Below are 20,181 nucleotides of genomic sequence, written 5' to 3' on the forward strand. Positions count from 1 at the left end.
ACATGTGCAGAGAGAGTTAGATTTGGGTGGGTTCTTTTATTTCTGTGCAGGGTAAATACTGGCTGCTTTATTTTTACACTGCAAATTAGATTGCAGATTGAACACACCCCACCCCAATCTAACTCTCTCTGCACATGTTGTATCTGCCTCCCCTGCAGTGCACATGGTTTTGCCCAATTGCTATCAAAAATCCTGCTGCGATCAACTTGGAATTACCCCCATGGTTTTGCCCAACTGCTAAAAAAAATTCCTGCTGCGATCAACTTGGAATTACCCCCCATGTGCACTGCAGGTTTGGGGGGGGGGGGGGGGGGGGGGGGGGGGCAGATGTAACATGTGCAGAGAGAGTTAGAGTTGGGTGGGTTATTTTGTTTTTTGTGCAGGGTAAATACTGGCTGCTTTATTTTTACACTGCAATTTAGATTTCAGTTTGAATACACCCCACCCAAATCTAACTCTCTCTGCACATGTTATATCTGCCCCTCCTGCAGTGCACATGGTTTTGCCCAACTTCTAACAAAATTGCTGCTGTGATCAACTCAGAATTAGGCCCAAAGTCTATGACATAGGCTGGAAAAAAGCCAAATCACTACCAAAGATGATGTATTAGAGCCGCAGGTGTAAATGTGCAGAGTAACCAGGTTCTCCCTGCACATGGCTCTAAAGCTTGAGCCAAAAGGTTTCCAGGGTAGTCGGCAGTATTCTCCTTTGTACTAATCACAGGTGAAGCATTCCAATGCATTTCGAGACACAGCAGGTCTCTTCTTCATGGCTTGATTAAGGCTTCAAGCCCTGCCTTTACCATCTAACACTCTCCTGAAAGAAAAAAATAAATGGCCAGCACCTCCAAACCTGTAGAACTTCTCTCAACAACTAATAACCTATTGGCGCATGACACAGAAACACACTCAATGGGGAAATTGGAACTGCTTATGTATTTCCTTATAAATTAATCTTGCTGGAACCCAAGATGAGTTTGCGTCGAGTTTGCATAGAAACTTGCTGGATGTAATAGGAAGTCAGTTGGAAGGTGCCTATATTATGTAATTCCACCGCACCACAACTTCTCTTTGCATCTGCTGAACCCTGCCAAAAACGACTCAATCTGACAGTGAGTTTCATAACCTATGGCATGTTCAGAAACCATAGTAGGTATTTTTTTCCTAAAGTAGTGGGATTTTGACCTAGTTAGCCCTATATAAGCATAGGCTTTGCAGAAATTTCTTGTTTAGGTTGTGGATGGAGTGGGTGTAGGTGAGAGCGCAGTGGGGTGGCGTAGCATTGTGGTTGGATTTTGGTGAATGCTTTAAAGGATTCCTGATTCAGAGGCGAAACTACCATTGGTGCAGCAGGTGCATTGCCCATATCAGCAGTGCGTTTTCCCATGGGTCACCGCACAACCATTTTAAGCAAAGTCAGATGACTGGATCAGCAAAAGGAGAAGAACAGGCCCCACTCTCTGAGGAACCTGCTCCTCATCTCAGGGAGGCAGGGTTGTCCTTGTATGTGTGCAGCAGCATCAGTTTGCCATCTGAACTGGACTGATAGGGATGTCCTGCTGCCTGTTAGCGCTGGTGTACTGCCTCAATCACAGAGCTGTGAATTCTTCCTGAATGAAAGCGGTCTGTGAATTGAAGGCAGCGCACGACTGGTGTTGTCAGAGTCTGCCTGACTGACTGCCGAACTGAGGAACGCACAGGGGGTACAGCCTCTCTCACAGACAGGACAGTGGCCGCTGTGTTCCCACTGTTGGAAATGATGTGTGTGCAGGTGTTGATAATGCAGTTATATAGGCACACACCAGTGGATGACTCAAACTATGAACAGCCCACTTACTTAATGGTGTTAGTTTATTGGTAGATAGCTGGTACAGCGTATAAATACTTAGCGGGATCCGTTGGCATTGTGAGCATCGGGATTCTGACCGTTGGGTTCCCGATTACCTGCTCAAACAGTTGTTGGGATGGAAGGGGAAGAGACCAGATAGGAGATGGGGAGCAGTATTCTCTTACCCACAACACAATGGTGACTACTGGTCCAGACGGGAGAAGCTGGGATTCTACAGATAATCTGTTTTATTTATACATGATGTACCCGTTTTCTATTTTAAGCCACCTCCAAATTTTAGAGAGAGAAGCGTTTTTGGATTCATAGCAACATGTGGTTTTAAAACATAAAATGTAAATGGTTTCTAAAAATGGCCCATGGGCAGGTTTATATAGATTGATATACATTTCTCTTACGTCCTAGAGGATGCTGGGGTCCATTTTCGTACCATGGGGTATAGACGGTTCTGCAGGAGCCTTCGGCACTTTAAGACTTTTCAACAGTGTGAACTGGCTCCTCCCTCTATGCCCCTCCTCCAGACCTCAGTTTAGAAAATGTGCCCAGGAGACTGGATGCACACTAGTGGAGCTCTACAGAGCTTTGCTGGAAAAATACTTTCTTTGTTTTTTTATTTTACAGGGAAGCTGCTGGCAACAGCTTCCCTGCTTCGTGGGACTTAGGGGGGAGAAGTAGGAACCAACTTCTCAATTAGTTAATGGTTCTGCTTCCGCTGACAGGACACCATTAGCTCCTGAAGGGTACTGAACACACAGTGGCGTAACTAGAAATTTTTCTCCCCCAAGCCAAAAAATTATTTGGCGACCCCCCCCCCCCAATCCCCCATAATTGGCACTATCAAAGAGACAAACATGCGCACGCCTTAGGCGCGTGCACGCCGCAAAAAGGGCGTGGCTTCATTTGAATGGGCGTGGCTTCGCATAAAGGGGCGTGGCATTGCAGGGAAAGACTACCTTATACCCCAGTTTTGCAACCTGCACGCTCAGACGTTGGCCACCACAGGAAAGAAAAATAATCCTGATTCATGCCCCTTACATTATTTGTCATTTTTCCTCCTTATAGTAATGCCCAGTATACATTATGCCACATACTGCAATGGCCCTTAGACATTATGCCACACACAATAATGCACATGACACAATATGCACACACCATAATGCCCCCGATACATTATGCCACACACCGTAATGCCACCGACACATTATGCCACACACCGTAATGCCTGTGACACATTATGACAGGAATCGCAATGCCCGTTATACATTATGCTACCCACTGCAATGCCCGATACATAATAGCACATACAATGCCTGTGACACATTATGACACACACTGCAATGACCCTGAGACATTATACCACATACCACAATGCCCGTGATATAGTATACAACACACCGTAATGCCTGACACATACCGCAATGCCCGTTATACCCTATGCCACACACCGCAATGCCCGTTATACATTATGCCACACACTGCAATGACCCTGAGACATTATACCACATACCACAATGCCCGTGATATAGTATACAACACACCGTAATGCCTGACACATTATGACACACACCGCAATGTCCGTGATACATTATGCCACACACTGCAATGACCCTGAGATATTATACCACATATCACAATGCCCGTGATATAGTATACCATACACCGTAATGCCTGTGACACATACCGCAATGCCTGTTATACCCTATGCCACACACCGCAATGCCCGTTATACATTATGCCACACTGCAATGTCCCTGAGACATTATACCACAATGCCCGTGATATAGTATGCCACACACTGTAATGCCTATGACACATTATGACACACACCGCAATGTCCGTGATACATTATGGCACACACCGTAATGCCCATTACACATTAAGTCCTACAGTAAGGCTTCTAATTACTTTTAAATTACCCGCTCGTTGCCAGGGGTTTCATGCTCTTGGTTCCATACACGGTGCCAGGGGTTTTCATGCTCAGGGTGTCATGCTCGTTGCCAGGGGTTTCATGCACTGGGTTTCATGCTCGTTGCCAGGTGTTTCATGCACTGGGTGTCATGCTCGTTGCCAGGGGTTTCATGCACTGGGTGTCATGCTCGTTGCTAGGGGGTAATGCTTGTTGCTAGGGCTGTGCTCCCAGTGCCACATATGTCCCCAGTGCCAGATATTCCCCCACTGTGCCAGGTACTCACATGCCCCCAGTGCCAAATATAGCCCCCCCTATGTGCCAGGTACACATATACCCCCCCCCAGTGCCACATATGCCCCCAGTGCCAGATATTCCCCCACAGTGCCAGGTACTCACATGCCCCCAGTGCCAAATATAGCCCCCCCATGTGCCAGGTACACATATACCCCCCAGTGCCACATATGCCCCCAGTGCCAGATATTCCTCCACAGTGCCAGTTACTCACGTGCCCCCAGTGCCAAATATAGCCCCCACCATGTGCCAGGTACACATACACCCCCCAAGTGCCATATATGCCCCCTTAGTGCACATATGCTCCCCCAGTGCGTGCCCCCGCTCCCCCCCTCTGTTTTGTGTTGGAGGGACACGGAGGGCACAGCGCGCGCCTCTCCTGTGTCCCTCCTGGGTCTCCGGCGGGTCTGTTAAAGGAAGTGCCGGTTCGAGAGCCAATCAGAGCTCACGAACGGCACTTCCTTTATTAGACCCGCCGGAGACGCAGGAGGGACACAGGAGAGGGTTAGTGAGAACCGATTGACATGCGGACGCTCGACTAGTGCGGAACTGACAAACCCTCTCTACTAAGTTTTAAAACCAGCACGCGTATCTATTCATCAGTGCATCCGCCTGCTGGGGAAGATGGTAGCGGCCTACGAGGCTCGACAATTTGGCCGATTCCACGCCAGGGTGTTCCAATGGGATCTACTGGACAAGTGGTCCGGATCGCACCTACACATGCACCGGAGGATAATCCTGTCAACAAAAGCCAGTATTTCACTCTTGTGGTGGCTTCAAAGTTCTCACCTCCTGGAGGGACGCAGGTTCGGGATTCAGACTTGGATCCTGGTGACCACAGATGCAAGCCTCTGAGGTTGGGGAGCAGTCACGCAAGGGGAAAGCTTCCAAGGACGATGGTCAAGTCAAGAAGTACTCAAGAGCCCGTTTTCTTTAAAGATACGGTAATTAGCCAATACTTCCACCGACACTGAGGGTGTCAGTTGCAGCATTTTAAGTCTCCACCTTAATTGTGTGATGCTGTGTTGGAAATCTGTTTTAATACATGTTTTGTATGTCATTACATTTTTAAACAGTATTATACTATTTTGCCCACTATTTCTCTTTCCAGTACCATTAACGTGTTTGAGGTCTGAGAGCCTCTTCATATACAGGAAAACCGGAAGGAGGTGTATGGATTCTACAGATTGAAAAAACATACTGTCATATTGTAGTATGGCGCTGGTTAAGTGGTATTCCACGTATATTTTTTATTGCATGCTTCACATGGGAGGTGGGAAAAGCCTCTTGTTGGTATACTGCACTACTAGCTGCCTTGTGCGCACTGTTGGGTACTTCATTTTTTCTTGCTATCATTAGCACTTTCCCGCCCGTACTGGGAGCTTTGGTACATCCTCATGGTACTAAAATGGACCCCAGCATCCTCTAGGACGTAAGAGAAAATAGGATTTTAATTACTTACCGGTAAATCCTTTTCTCGTAGTCCGTAGAGGATGCTGGGCACCCGCCCAGTGCTCATTTTTCCTGCAAATTACATTTTGTCTTTTTACACAGGTTCTCATGTGTTAAGATGTTTTACAGCAGTTGCTGTTACGTTATGCATGCACGTTAGCATGGGTTATGTTAAAGGCCATGTTAGGCGACATGTTTTTGGTATGGTGTGAGCTGGTGTGAATCTCGCCACTAGTTTAATGTAAATTCTTCTCTCGAAGTTGTCCGTCTCCTCGGGCACAGTTCCTATACTGAGGTCTGGAGGAGGGACATAGAGGGAGGAGCCAGTTCACACTGTTGAAAAGTCTTAAAGTGCCGAAGGCTCCTGCGGAACCATCTATAGCCCATGGTACTAAAATGGACCCCAGCATCCTCTACGGACTACGAGAAAAGGATTTACCGGTAGGTAATTAAAATCCTATTTTTATATAGGTTTAGAATATGTTCTAATAGGCCACATATGTGTGCTACTAGGCGTCAGCTTTGAAATCACATCAATCTTGTTGGCCTAAGAAAAGTCTATTGTTTGTTTCAGGTGAGTTTACAACTTCCTACCCATTACCTCTGACGAGTTATAGGTTTACCATAGTAAAAATTGCGATATTGATTTTGGTCGCTCAAAGATTGACAGTGGGCTGTTTACTTGCATTCTCATTCTATTACATACATCAAATTGAAACTTACCAGAAACAAACCAGGTTTGTCAACTCAGTCGCTATTAAATTTCTCCCAGGGCCTATTACAGTGTTTGATTAGCGGACAGCCATCTAAAGTGTACCATCATGCACTGCAAAACCTAATACTTCCTGCTGCGTATCATCACTGATACAATGCACAAAACGGGAAACGAATAACATCCCGATCGACAGGATGCCTGCAGTCATGTGACAGACACCGGAATTCCGACACCACACGGGAGACCGGCGCCGGAAGACTGACGGACGATATCCCGAAGGTAAGTATCATTTTCATTGTTAGGGGTCGGGGTTCGGGGTACGGTTATTCACTGTGGGGTGGTAGGGGTAGGCACGGTGAGGTGGGGGTTAGCCTTAGCCACCACCTTCTGAGTGTTTGCCCTAGACACCAAACCTAGGGGTACCATACCTAGCCTTAGCCACTACCAGACGTCAAAATCTTCAATGTCGGGTTGCCGGCGTCGGTCATGTGACCACTGTCATTCTAACGACATGGGTGATTAATATATGCACCGCATTTATTTTAATGCACGCCTGTATTTACTGCTTATGGATTTCAATCCAGATTTTGTCATTAAATACTAAATGCGGATTTGAGCATAATTATTTTTTCCTTTTAAAATGTTACTGACACAACCTTTTTGCAACTCGATTTTTCAGGCCCATTTGCAAATAACAAAAGCATTGTTGCATCCAGCAAATTCAACCTAATCCCCAAACCTACCCGCTCAGAAAAATACCTTGTAAGTAAAATTCCAGCTCAGTTTGGCCTGTCAATAGGACCAAGGTTCCCTCATCCAGTTACAGCTGCCACTTCACTATTTCCATGGATGCATAGTTCTGTATATTTAGGCATGCAGGTCTCAAACACTTGAAAAACCTGGATGTAAAATACACTGTAGTATTGATATTATATATGGGGAGGTAGTGAATGTTCTCTATGAGAGCTAGCACATAATGATAAGGAGTAGCAGAAAAAGTTATGCACAGAGAAAAAAAATGGTGAGAACTAAGCTAAAAAATGGCAAACTATGGTAAGAAAAACATGATAAATGAAACCTACTTTTTGGACATGCTAGAGAACTGAAGAGAGAGTTATACCTCCTAGACATGCATCAAAATCCTGGGTTTATGCATGTGAACATGCATTAATCCGGGATTTTGGTATGTCTGGAAGGCAACGGCCCAGCACTAAGTCTCAGGTCCGCGACCCTTCTCCTGACCAGGGTCATGGAGCTTAGACCCGGTAATTTGCTGGCATGCTAGAGCCAGCAATTTCCTGGGTCTGATGTCTGAAAGGGATCTTATACCCCTTTCAGACATGCTCTAAATTCCCGGGTTTTTACACATAAACGCACATCAACCTGGGAATTAGGTATGTCTGAAAGGCACCGACCCGGGAATGTGATCCGGGTCGCCAACCCTGCAATTGACCTGGGTTTTTCCCGGGTTTTTCTTCCCGGGTTGGCTTCCCGGGTTAAGTCTGAAAGGCGCGACCCGGGAATTTGCTCTCTGGCTGCATGAAAAAGGTTTTCATTGGTCAGAAAGGGCTGCCTGATGCCTGCTGATGACCTCATCAGCGGCAGACCGAGGGGAACAGACGCCACAGCAGCATGGGAGGAAGCAGAGAGCTTTGCTGTGAAGTGTGGCAGTGCCAGAGTGCAGAAGGTACACAGAGCTGTGCATGTGTGTGCCAGTGCCAGAGAGTGCCAGAGTAACACAGAGCTGTGCAGAGAAGTCTGCAGAAGTGTGCAGAGAAGTGTGCCAGAGGGTGCGCCAGTGAAGAGACTGCCATTTTGTTCATAATGGCTCACTGGAAGGAGGAGGAGGTCCAGGAGCTACTACATGTGAGGGGTGAGGAGGAAATGAAATCACAAGTAACAGGGACTGTTAAGGATGCCATGATCTATGGCAACATTGCAAAGATCCTGTTCAGCAGAGGTATTGTGAAGACACAACAGCAAGTTCTTTACAAACTAAAGTCCCTTAAGAAACAATATACCAAGGTCCATGACCACAATGGAAATCGCAGTGGTATGGGAAAGATGGAGTGGCACTTATAAGAACTGTGCAGCAACGTGTTTGGCCATACAGCACTTAGCAATCCCGTTGCCCTATCCTCATCTAGTGATGCTGGCACGCTGTCTGCTATACCATCAGCTGCGGCTCCATCGTCTCCAGAGTGCAGCCAGCAGAGCCCGGCATCATCGCAGAGCCTATTTGATGATGATCCAGATGTTGATTCAGATGTCACCATCATCATCGATCCAAACAAGGCCACAGATGTGACAGCATTGTCGCAGAGCACGGGGGACGATTCCCTACCACAGAACCAGGGAGACAAGCCTACCCTACGCTCAAACCGTAAGTTTCCGGCATTATCATTGTCAGAGACATATTCTACATATAGTATATGACAATACTTTTATGTAGTATACTAACAATAATGACTATGATATTGTGACGTAATAGGGTGTTATTATTAAACTGTACCTGTTGCTGCGTTCATATTGTGCTAGCGTATGGTAACCGCAAGCACAGATGTATTCATATATTTTATAAATCTATTTGTCCAACTTACACTTCTGTGCCATATCCCATTGTTACCTTTGAGATGGTCAAAAAAAATTCTGTTTTGTTTTTTAGTTTACACAGTCCCGCCTCGTAGGAAAAAGACGACCAAAATAGGGGGAGCTACAAAAGCCATGACAAATATCCTGTGCGACCAACTACGCGAGATGGATTCAGATTGGCAGAGTCAAGAGGATGCAAGATTGCAAAAATGTATGGACAATGAACGTGAACTGCAGAGGAATTTGCTAACGCAAATGGTAGCTATGCAGGGTAAGATCAGCAGCGAGAACCGTGAATTCCTAGGTCAGCTTGTTTCCAAAATGACCTCTACACCACAATGTACAAACACTCATTCTGACCTACAATCGCATTCTCACACCACATTTGGTCCAAAAACACGGTATGCCCAGCAAGGCCAGTCTCCCCCATCTTTTGGGCATATATCCCAGTATATGCAACAAGCCCAGTCTCCACCATATTTTGGGCCTAGATCCCAGTATATGCAGCAAGCCCAGTCTCCCACCTCTTTTGGGGATACTTGCCAGTATATGCAGCAAGCCCAGTCTCCCACCTCTTTTGGGGATACTCGCCAGTATATGCAGCAAGCCCAGTCTCCCACCTCTTTTGGGGATACTCGCCAGTATATGCAGCAAGCCCAGTCTCCCACCTCTTTTGGGGATACTCGCCAGTATATGCAGCAAGCCCAGTCTCCCACCTCTTTTGGGGATACTCGCCAGTATATGCAGCAAGCCCAGTCTCCCACCTCTTTTGGAGATACTCGCCAGTATATGCAGCAAGCCCAGTCTCCCACCACTTTTGGGGACACTCACCAGTTTGCGCAGCAAGCCCAGTCTCCCACCTCTTTTGGGGACACTCACCAGTTTGCGCAGCAAGCACAGTCTCCCACCACTTTTGGGGATACTCACCAGTTTGCGCAGCAAGCCCAGTCTCCCACCACTTTTGGGGATACTCACCAGTTTGCGCAGCAAGCCCAGTCTCCCACCACTTTTGGGGATACTCACCAGTTTGCGCAGCAAGCCCAGTCTCCAACATCCTTTAATTCGACCTCGAATACATTAAAGAATAGACCGAGAGGTCCAGAATTTGGAGATTCATTATCTAGTACAACTCCAGAGGAATCTACTCCCAGCAATAAACCACAGTACCAAATTCTCTAATGTATACTGTGCACATACAGTAAATGTTTGTTCTATGTTTATTGGTTGGGTATTGTGCCCATAACTTTATTTTTGTTTAATGTTTTGTTTGTGAAATACGTATGTTTAAAATGCGTATGTTTGTCTTAAAAAATTCAGGTATTGCGCATACGCTCATAATTATGAGTACATCATACACCTTGGTCTTATGATTATCTTGTTTGTATTTTTCACTGCAATACCGCAGCAATTTTTTTTATTGTAGAACAGGGGTCTTCAACCATTGCCCTGCAGCTGTTATGGAACTACACTTCCCAGCATTTTCTGCCACCGTTTAGCATGGGATAAATCTAAAATGTGGATGGGCATGCTGGGAACTGAAGTTCCATAACAGCTGCAGGGCAAAGGTTTAAGACCCTTGTGATACACCATGCCCTTCGGCAAAACTACTTTTTTGCACTGCAATACAGCAGCACTTTTATGTTATGGCTAAAGTGGGTGTAATGCGCCTGTCATTCCTAAAAAGTTTTTGTACTATACCATATATGTCCTCAGAATTGGGAGGATCTCATTAAAGATGCAAAAGATGTGCACACACGTTTTACAAGTTGAAAAAAAACCGGGACTTGAGCAGGGTAATTCCCGGGTCATATGTCTGAAAGGGGTATCAGAGAGGGGGAGCATTGTAAGGCTAAGTGGAAACACTGTGGGGAAGTGAACTGTTGATATTTTTACTGAATAAGGAAAGCAAAATCTTGCTGAACTAGTAAAGGGGGGTACACACAGAGATCCGTGCTTAAAATCTAGCCGGTCGCTCACTTCAGCGCTGTGTGAAGTGAGTGGCCCCCCATCCTCGCTCAGCACACATAGCGTGGTGCTGAGCGGGGGGAGAGATGTGTGCTGAGCAGTCTGTGATAGATCGCTCAGTACACATCTCTTTAGTGTGTACCCCCCTTAAAAGACATGTCTTATTAAAAATGCATTACATGCAACAGAACAGTGTTCCTCAACTCCAATTTCCAAGTACCAACCGACAGGTCATGTTTTCTGGATTTAAGTTTGTGGAAACATACTGATTACTTCCCCAGCAAAATAGATCAGCTCACCTATGCTTGATTAAAGAAATCCACAAAACACGACCATTTGAGAGTACTTGAAGACTTGAGTTGGAAACCCCTGCAATAGAAATGCCTATCCAGTCCAATACTGTACTGTACCATATGCAATATTAATTTCATTGTGGTAAAGTAATGGATAAGGCATATGTAGGCTTACCATACCTTCCATTTAAACAGGGCACACATATATTATACAGGTTCTGTGTTTGATTAAATCCAGGTGAAATGCAGGCTTGAAGTCAGACAGCCACAGAACCTGTGTAATTCATTAGTGTCCTGATCTTAAGGGGTAGTATGGTAAGTATAGACATATAGCATGACATTAGTTAACTGGTGCCTAGCGAAGCTTACAAGAAGGTCTTAATGAGGTTTGTGTTCTGATGAAGGGGGGCCACATCTCTGACCTGGGCACCTCTGAGGACTCCTGCAAGTGACATACAGGACGTTGTGTTCCATCTGGAGATTCCAGTCCTTTTTGGTGTGGATATTAATTAAGGGAGAACCACCATCTTTGCTGCGAGGGATAGAGAGCAAGCTCCAGAACCCCGCCAGGTGGGATACCCGGCTGAATTACCACCAAGGACTTGGTAAATATCCTCCTTCATCTGGATACCTGTTGGTTTTTGCACATCAACGCATGCGTTGCAGGACTTTACAAACATCCTCCAACAATCAGCTGACCATCAGCTAAATATTTTTTGTTTACACAAAAAACTGCCCCTAGTGAAAAATCACTTACAGAGAATGGCTCAATAAGGCTCAAATTTTCTTAATGTATGTTTCTATATCAGCAGTGCCTGATTTTAGTATTTAGGTATATATTTGTATATGTGTATCTGTTATATCAGTTTTAATTATATAAAAATATTTTTGAGCGCAGTTGGTATTTTTCTGTTTATTCATATGTATGTTTTTTTGGGGTGAACAGCTATCATCCCGTTTCCAACAGCAGCTTAGGAAACCAGCTCAGTTACAGCGCCTGTCTTCTCTCCACCATTTATGGTGAAGAGTTTCTCTTTTTCTTTGTGTTCTGATGAACACTATTTGTATGGAAAAAGATTCATGTCAAAGATGAGCAATTATCATAACAAGACATGGAGTGGAATAGTACATTGGTTTATCTTTTTCAATGCCACAGAAACACATTAACTCCAACATGGACTATTCATACCTCTTTCCAAATAACTCACTCTCTGCACTAGAAATAAGTGTATAATTAACCTCACTACTCTACCAGAATATTAGCTCCCTCAGTTCTAACACTTCCACCAGCTTCATTTAAGTCTGATGTGTTTCAAACATTTCTCAATATAACAAATTCTATTCAGTGTCTGAGAAATCTACTTAAGGATGCCTCCTCTCATTACATGATCTGTGACTCCATTTGTAGGCATCATGCAAGCAGACATGTAGGTGCTTGGATTAAAGATACAATATAGAGAAACAGGCATAACGACCACCTATGAAAGTAAATGTAGTGAAAATATTATCCTTTGAAACTTTGCACTTTTTTTTTTAATTCTTAAGGATTGATATTTATTTCAATGCAGCTGATCCACACAGTGCAACAAAATATATACCTAATTGAATACATCCATTAAAAAAATAGATGTATAACATACATCCCTAGAACATACATGCCTAGTCTCTGCTTTCTGCTAAATTAGGAGTATCCGTAATACTAAGCAAGATCGGGGAAAGCATTTTCTTCTGACACGTGCCTTTGTCAAAAATGCTCACAGTGTGCTCAAGTTCCTGAAGACAACCTAAAATGACTTATGCTTGCACACAAGAGTGCAGGTAAGATATTTATAATTGTTAAGGAGCCAAAAAATGAAAACCCAGCATTATAGCTTAGAAAGCAGCCACAATGGCGCGGTGCTGCCAGGTTCTGCCTGCACCTACTGTATCCTCCCCCATTCTCCTGCACTGCCACTTTCCTCTGCATATTTCCCTCTTGTCATCTATTATTTGTAATTCTTCCATTTCCCTTGTTGACTATTAATCCTGAGGCCACGAGCTAGAAAAGCCAAGCAGCCCTGAGAGAACTTGTCCCATACCAGTTTCTCAATAACCCAAAGACACCCTTGTGTGAAATTTGTGACAATTTATCCAGCAAGTGGTTTTCTAGCTACAAGGCACCCCAATTATGAAATCTTTCCCTTGGCAAATGTTGTAATCATAACACTGCAAGAATAAAACAGGGATTCTTTGAGAAGAGGCATCTGCATTCAGTCCACAGAGTACAAGCACAGAATGCTGGAAGGTTGTGCATAATGCATAAAGTCCAGATAAAAGAGAGATGCTGAGGAAATGCTCAATGCAAGTCATTATATCTCCTGCTATTTAAAAGCCCATACACTGTGTAACTCTTACCTGAGGCACAAGGTTGGTGACACGGGATGGAATGGACAGTTAACTGAGTATATCATTCTGCTCCTATCTCTGCCAGGAAGAGACTCCTATTTTTCCTCTAACACATTTCCCTGCAGCCAAACTGCTTTTGGGCAGAGATTAACGTTGAATAGTTTGCCTTATAAAAATTCAAATTCAATCTATTGCCTGGAAAGTCCTTCCAAATATAAAATCACCTGCCATAAAGCAGGAAAAGAAGCAGCGTGCATGAAAAGGCACGTCGGTGAAGAGAGATATCCATGGGTCTTTGCATTGCCTTCCAAAAAATGATGGAATAATCATAGAGAGAGGAACCTTCAACACAGTTTATTGCTGCAGTTCCGTAAATCTTTAGGTAGGAGTCAGCTAGACCCCTGATGGACCATGAACAAGGCGACAGTAAACAGAGCGTGAAAAATAGATGAAAGCCAATGCATAGGAGAAATAATATTGTATTAATAAGTATTCTCTGTGAAAACCGAGCCAGGAATGGATGGAGAGGAAACGCTCACAGCTACAGTGTGTGAAATAACACAGTGCAGCAGCAGAGCCTGAATCCACTCTGCTATTCATCAGTAGCTGAACAGAGTCCAGCCACACGCACATACACACACACACACACACACACACACACACACACACACACACACACACACACACACACACAGCCTTAGGAGAAAGAAGGAATCACAGATGAACAGAGCACCTCTTCCACACTGCATTCTACATATCCCTACCACACTCTCTCCACGGGGGCTATACACTATTATGTGTAATCTACCACAGATGGATCCATGCGTACTGAGCACACTGGCTGTAAAATACAGCAAGTGTATCCTCCATTAGGCATGAAAAGAGGAGTCTAGCATATGACGCTTACAACATACTTAATGCTTACAAATTGTGTAATCTCAGGCTATGTTTAATTTTCAGCGAGAGATAAAGGGTATATTTTCTATTTATACCCTTTATCTCACGCTGAAATTCAGCAGCACAATAAGAAAAATCCAGAAAATGAGAAATGGCGATAATTCTTGCGTAAAGAACCAATTAAATCCGAACCAGCTCATCTCTACTGAGAACCAATGCCGTCTGGGCCACGCTGGAGCGACTAGAAGTAGTATTCCTCCTTCTTGCTTGAACGTCCGTATTACCCTGGGCAGGAGTGACACTGGAGGGAACGCGTACGGCAGCCGAAAGTTCCATGGAATTGCCAGTGCACCCATGAACGCTGCTTGAGGATCCCTTGTCTTTGCTACGAAAACTGGAACCTTGTGATTGTGTCATCAGGTCTACATCTGGTAGGCCCCTCTTGTCCACTAGGAGTTGAAAGACATCTGGATGAAGACTCCAATCTCCGGCGTTCACGCGCTGACAACTGAGGAAGTCCGCTTCCCAGTTGAGGTCTCCCGGAATGAACACTGCCGATAAGGCTGGTAGATGGCGTTCCAAACATTGGAGGATTTTTTGACACTTCCATCATTACCATGCGGCTTCGAGTGCCGTCTTGATGATTTATGTATGCCACCGTGGTGGCGTTGTCTGATTGTACTTGAACAGGCCTGTTCTGTACCAGAGGCAGGGCCAGTGTCAACGCATTGAACATTGCCCGCAATTCCAGAATGTTTATCGGGAGGAGAGATTCCTCCTTGGTCCACCGACCCTGGAGAGTGTGTTACTTTAGAACCGCGCCCCAGCCCCGCAGACTGACGTCCGTATCAGTAGGTCCCAGTTGGGGATCCAGAAGGGACAGCCCCTGCTCAACTGTTGGTCCTGTAGCCGCCAGCTCAGTGATAGACAAACCTCCGGAGTCAAGGAGATCATTTGAGACCTGATCCGATGAGGCAGGCCGTCCCATTTGGAAAGGATTAACCTCTGCAGAGGGCAGGAATGAAATTCAGCGTACTCCACCATGACGAAAGCAGACACCATGAGGCCTAGTACTTGCATCGCCGAGTGTATCGACACTCTTGGGGCGAGAGAGGAAGTATCTGATCCTGTCCTGAAGTTTCAGGACTTTCTCTGAAGACAAGAAGTCTTTGGCTGTGTGTGTCCAGCAGTGCACCCAGGTACACCACGCTTCGAGCAGGAACCAGCGAGGACTTCTTCTAGTTGATGAGCCACCTGTGGGCATGTAGGAAGTTTACCGTCAGTCATAAATGACTGAGTAGGACATCGTGGGAGTTTGCCAGGATCAGCAAGTCCTCCAGATACGGCAGGATCCTTACTCCCTGGCGACGGAGATGAGCCGTCATCATGGCCATAATCTTGGTGAAGATCTGAGGAGCCATGGCCAGTCCAAACAGCAGAGCCTGGAACTGATAGGGAAGGTTGCCAACAGCAAAGCGAAAATAGTGCTGATGCGATATTGCAATAGGTATATGTAGGAAAGCATCTTGTATAACCAGGGATACCATATAATCTCCGGGTTCCATGGCCAGTACAATTGAGTGCAGTGTTTCCAGACGGAACTTGGATACTCTCACAACTTTTCAGTGATTTGAGGTTGAGTATAAGCCGGAAAGACTCATTGGGTTTCGGTACTAAAGACAGGGTCGAATAGTATCCTCTGCCTCTTTGGGATAGAGATACCGGCACTACCACTCCTGTGTACAGGAGGGGAACTCACAACCAATGTTAGAGTTTGCGCCTTTAACGGATCCGAAGGGGTAACCGTTGTGCAAAACTGGCGATGGGGGACGCCTCTTGAAAGAGACTGCATACCCGTGAGAGACAACTTGTCGTACCCATGCGTCTGAAGTGGTCATTAACCAGACATGGGTGAATCGCAGAAGTCGGCCTCCCACCCTGGGGACCCCCAGGGGGAGGCCTGTCCCATCATGCAGCAGGCTTGTCATGTTTAGAAGCAGGCAGACGGACTGCCCAGGATCATTAGGCCGTGGGCTTAGTGGTTTTTGGGAGCACGAGACATGACCTTCGCTTTCCCATGAGGCCGAAAGCAGGTAAAGATGGTACCTTTTGCCCTCTGTGCAAAAGGATTAGCATTTGAGAGAAAAGCAGACATAGTAGCCATCGAGCCAGACCCAATTTTTAATTAGGTCTTCCCCAAAGAGGATGTCTCCAGTAAAGGGGAATACCTCCAAGGACTTTTGGAGTCCAGTTCCACCTTCCATGACCTCAACCACAGAATATGGCGAGCCAGGACAGACGTATTCGATGCCTTGGCAGCCGACACACCCACCTCAGGGGATGCCTCCTGTGTAAAGAACAGGTGGTAGCATTGTGAGACAGGGAATGTCTGGCATTGACAAATATATCCTCGGGCAGCACATCCTCTAATGCCTGTACCAATAATCAATACATTTTGCATCCCCAAGAGGATGCAATCGTGGTCTATGTACAACACCTGTAAGGGAGTAATAGACTTCAGGCATCCCTCCACATGCTTATCTGTCGGTTCCTACAGAGAGGGGACAGTGGTGACAGGCAGAGTGGATGACACCCAATGGGTGATACATTAGTTCACTAGCAGTGAATTATCTATTTGTTATTAGAACTGCACGGGGAGTATATCGAGCTAATACCCGTTGTAGACAGGGGGAATGTCTTCCCTGGATTGGACCAGGGGTCTTGTCTGATGTACACTAAATGAGCAGAATGTGGTAACAAATGTATTTACCCTCGGACGTTTGAACATATCAGTTTGCTTAACCACAGTAGGGGAATCCTCTTATCTTCATGATTTGTAGGATTTGCTTCCAAGTAACCACAAGGGCAGTGGTATCATTTAGCAATGGAAAATCCTTGTCAGAAACACCTAATATAGATACTGATAGGACAGCATGTTCCCCCTCTCTTCAGATAAATATCTGAGGGATTATTGGATAGGGAGGAGGAAGCAGCCCGTTTAGATGAGCCAGAGACACGAGAATGACCTGGAATAGGGTTTTGCCTGACCAAGGAATGAGTCATATGCTACAACCTGTAAGGTAAAATTTTCCCGACCAAAGCGGAGTAACCATGGGGACATCAGTGACTGTAATGTTACAGGTGGTCCCATAGGGGGCATAAAGCGTTCAGTTAGAGTGCGGTCTGAGACCGGATGTTTATATCAGAATACTTGTACAATATATTCTGTCACAGGTACACTTGTTCTTAACTAACGCTGTCTTAATAGTGACATGTAGAATACTTAAGTGTTTGTAAAACCACGGCGCTGATGTACAGGCGGGTTTACAAAGGAGACCTTGCCCTACAGTCCCGGAGACTAGACGCATCTATTTTAGAAAATGGCGCCCAGCGTCTCAGTCAGGGAGTGAGGGAGAGTGTGAGGCAGCTTCAGAGCTGGAACACCAGCAGTAGATTGCGCCTGGAGCTGGGGGAGGGGCTACAGGTCAAGCACCTTATCCCCTATGCTGGTCCTCACCACCTGGTACAATGGGGCTTTACTAAAATGGATATATAGGTATGCGATCTGTGCTCCCATGCCCTGGTAAATATAGTGGGATCCCTGCATGGCCATAGTGTCCATGCCAGCGTCGCGGTCAGTCTCCATAGACTGCAATTTACCGGTGGGTCCCACCTGGGGGACCCTCTTAACTCTTCCCTGATGTGCAGCCACGCGATCCAGTAGAGTTGCAGCGGCGGTGTGCCTAAAAAATGATGCATCTCTACTGCAAGTACCCGGGAACCAGGCCGCGGGAGTATGCAGCGCCACTGAGGGAGGTGATGGAGCCGCAGCACAGCATGTCAGGATGACATAGAAAGTGCTGCGGCCCTTGAAGTCTTCTAAAAAAGCTCTTTTCAGGGCTGCCTAGCGCAGCCCCCTTGTTAGTTAACCACTGCAGGCACCAATTTACAAACTGAGCTCCAGTGCCTGGAGGCGGGGCTATAGAGGAGGTGATGCAGAGCATCCTGGGAACAGTCAAAGCTTTAGCCTGTTGGTGCCTCGGATCAAGATCCAACTCTACACCCCAATGTTATCCCCTGTGGAATACCAGTGTACCCCGCTGCAGAAATATGTATATATAATTACATACACATTTATAGACACTTAACTTTAGAGCTCGTTGTTATTCAGTTACAATATTATACGGCCATACCCAGGATTCAAACCTATAACCTGTTAAATTCTAATCAAACACCCTACTTATTGAGCTATTTGATCCTGCATAAAAACTATATTAAGCTGTGGTACTTTGTAATAAAAAAATGATCAGCATTGCAATTGAACAGATCTATATAGTGTGCAGCCACACATCCAATCTCTTGCAGCCACACACTACATAGATCTGTTCAGCCGCAAAGCTGATCATTTTTTCACAAAGTACAAGGTAGGCATCAAATAGTTAGAATTCTCTAGCTTAGAATTATCTACCTCTCTATGCAAGGGCAGATAACTCAATGAATAGAGTGTCTGACTGCAATGCCACAGACAATGTGTTTGAATTCCGGGTATGTCAGCATCTTGACATGTAATAAAGGACAGTATGACTGAATAACAAAGAAATCTTAAGTGTAGTTCATGAATGTTGTATAGGGATTATCGACAGAAGGGGTCAGGGTAGGAGACAGCGCAGCCAGAAGATGCTGGGCTTCAAAAAAGGGGGGAAAGCTGAAAGTGAAATTAATTAAAACAGATAATTGACAAGCGCCCTCTACCCTGCAGCGCTATGTGCGGTTCTCTCTCCGCACACACCTTGTTACGGGCAGTAGTGGATCTTGCTACGGGCAAGCAGGATTTTTCGGAGGGTGCCGCCGCCGTCCAGAGGGCGCCGCCGCCATGGCAAGATCCGCTACTGGTGCCCCCCGGTCCTCGGTAGATGCGGTGCAGTGCGGTGCGCTATGAAGTCATCGCGCACTGCACGGCATTGTGGGAGCGGCACATAGACACTAGGGGTCATAACTGACCTCTAGTGTCTATGCGGTGCAATGGGAGAGACGTCATGACGTCTCTCCCATAGATCCGAGTAGTGGCGCCAGCGTCCGGAGACGGAGGGCAGCAGCGGTCTGGAAGCAGGAGCGGGGATTGTGAGTATTAATTTATTTTTTATTTAAAACATTTTTTTTTGTAAGCGGCGCAACTAGGGGCACAACAACTGAGGGCACAGCTACAGGAGGGCATAACTAACCACGCCCCTTCTCCATGAAGCCATGCCCCTATTTTTTCGCCCTGGGAGCCACAAGGTCTAAATCCGGCACTGGTTACGTCCCTGCTTAAAGTACAAACATTAAGTACACACAAGATCAACTTAAACTGAGATTATAGGTGGTGTTCATCAATCGCCAAGGGCACCCAATCCAAAATACTGATAATACAATTATAAGTATGTCAGAGATCACTATAGGCTTCTTGATACGCCTACATGTGGGAAACACAAACCATAGGCGACAGTTGGATAACAAAAGTCTCTATTTGACTACTATAATATGTCAATGGACCATGAAAGCCATAAGTGTAAGGATGGCAATGCCACATGTTAATTCTATTGTTTATGGTCAAACAGGCGCAAGTTGGCAAATAGCATACGGTCATATCTGCCAAACCAAACTGTAATTAGATCTGGTGTCTGAAAATCTAGTTGGCTAACACTGCCATTTTCAGAACTGTGGGGTCATTAACCAAAATTAACGTTTTTATTGTTTGGGCCATGTACAACACATTTAGATCAGTTTGCTAACAATGCTGGATAATCACCTTTTTGGACAATTTAGTAATCTAATAATCCTAACACACTGCTTCTTTC

The 20,181-nt window shown here is 45.6% G+C and overlaps 1 protein-coding gene across 24 annotated transcripts in view; it reads right to left on the reverse strand.

The window, feature by feature from the left end:
* SRCIN1 (SRC kinase signaling inhibitor 1) overlaps nt 1-20,181 on the reverse strand; it is a 900,548-nt gene that overhangs the window by 625,554 nt on the left and 254,813 nt on the right. The window contains exon 1 of one of the 24 annotated variants that reach the window (XM_063959674.1): nt 13,457-14,027. The exons of the other annotated variants lie outside the window; for them this stretch is intronic. The gene's annotated coding sequence lies outside the window, so the exon portion shown is untranslated. Of the gene's footprint in view, nt 1-13,456; nt 14,028-20,181 lie in introns of those variants that run through there. 24 annotated transcript variants of the gene reach the window in all.

Source organism: Pseudophryne corroboree, chromosome 3 (assembly GCF_028390025.1).
Source record: "Pseudophryne corroboree isolate aPseCor3 chromosome 3, aPseCor3.hap2, whole genome shotgun sequence".
In the NCBI taxonomy this organism is placed as follows: Eukaryota; Metazoa; Chordata; class Amphibia; order Anura; family Myobatrachidae; genus Pseudophryne; species Pseudophryne corroboree.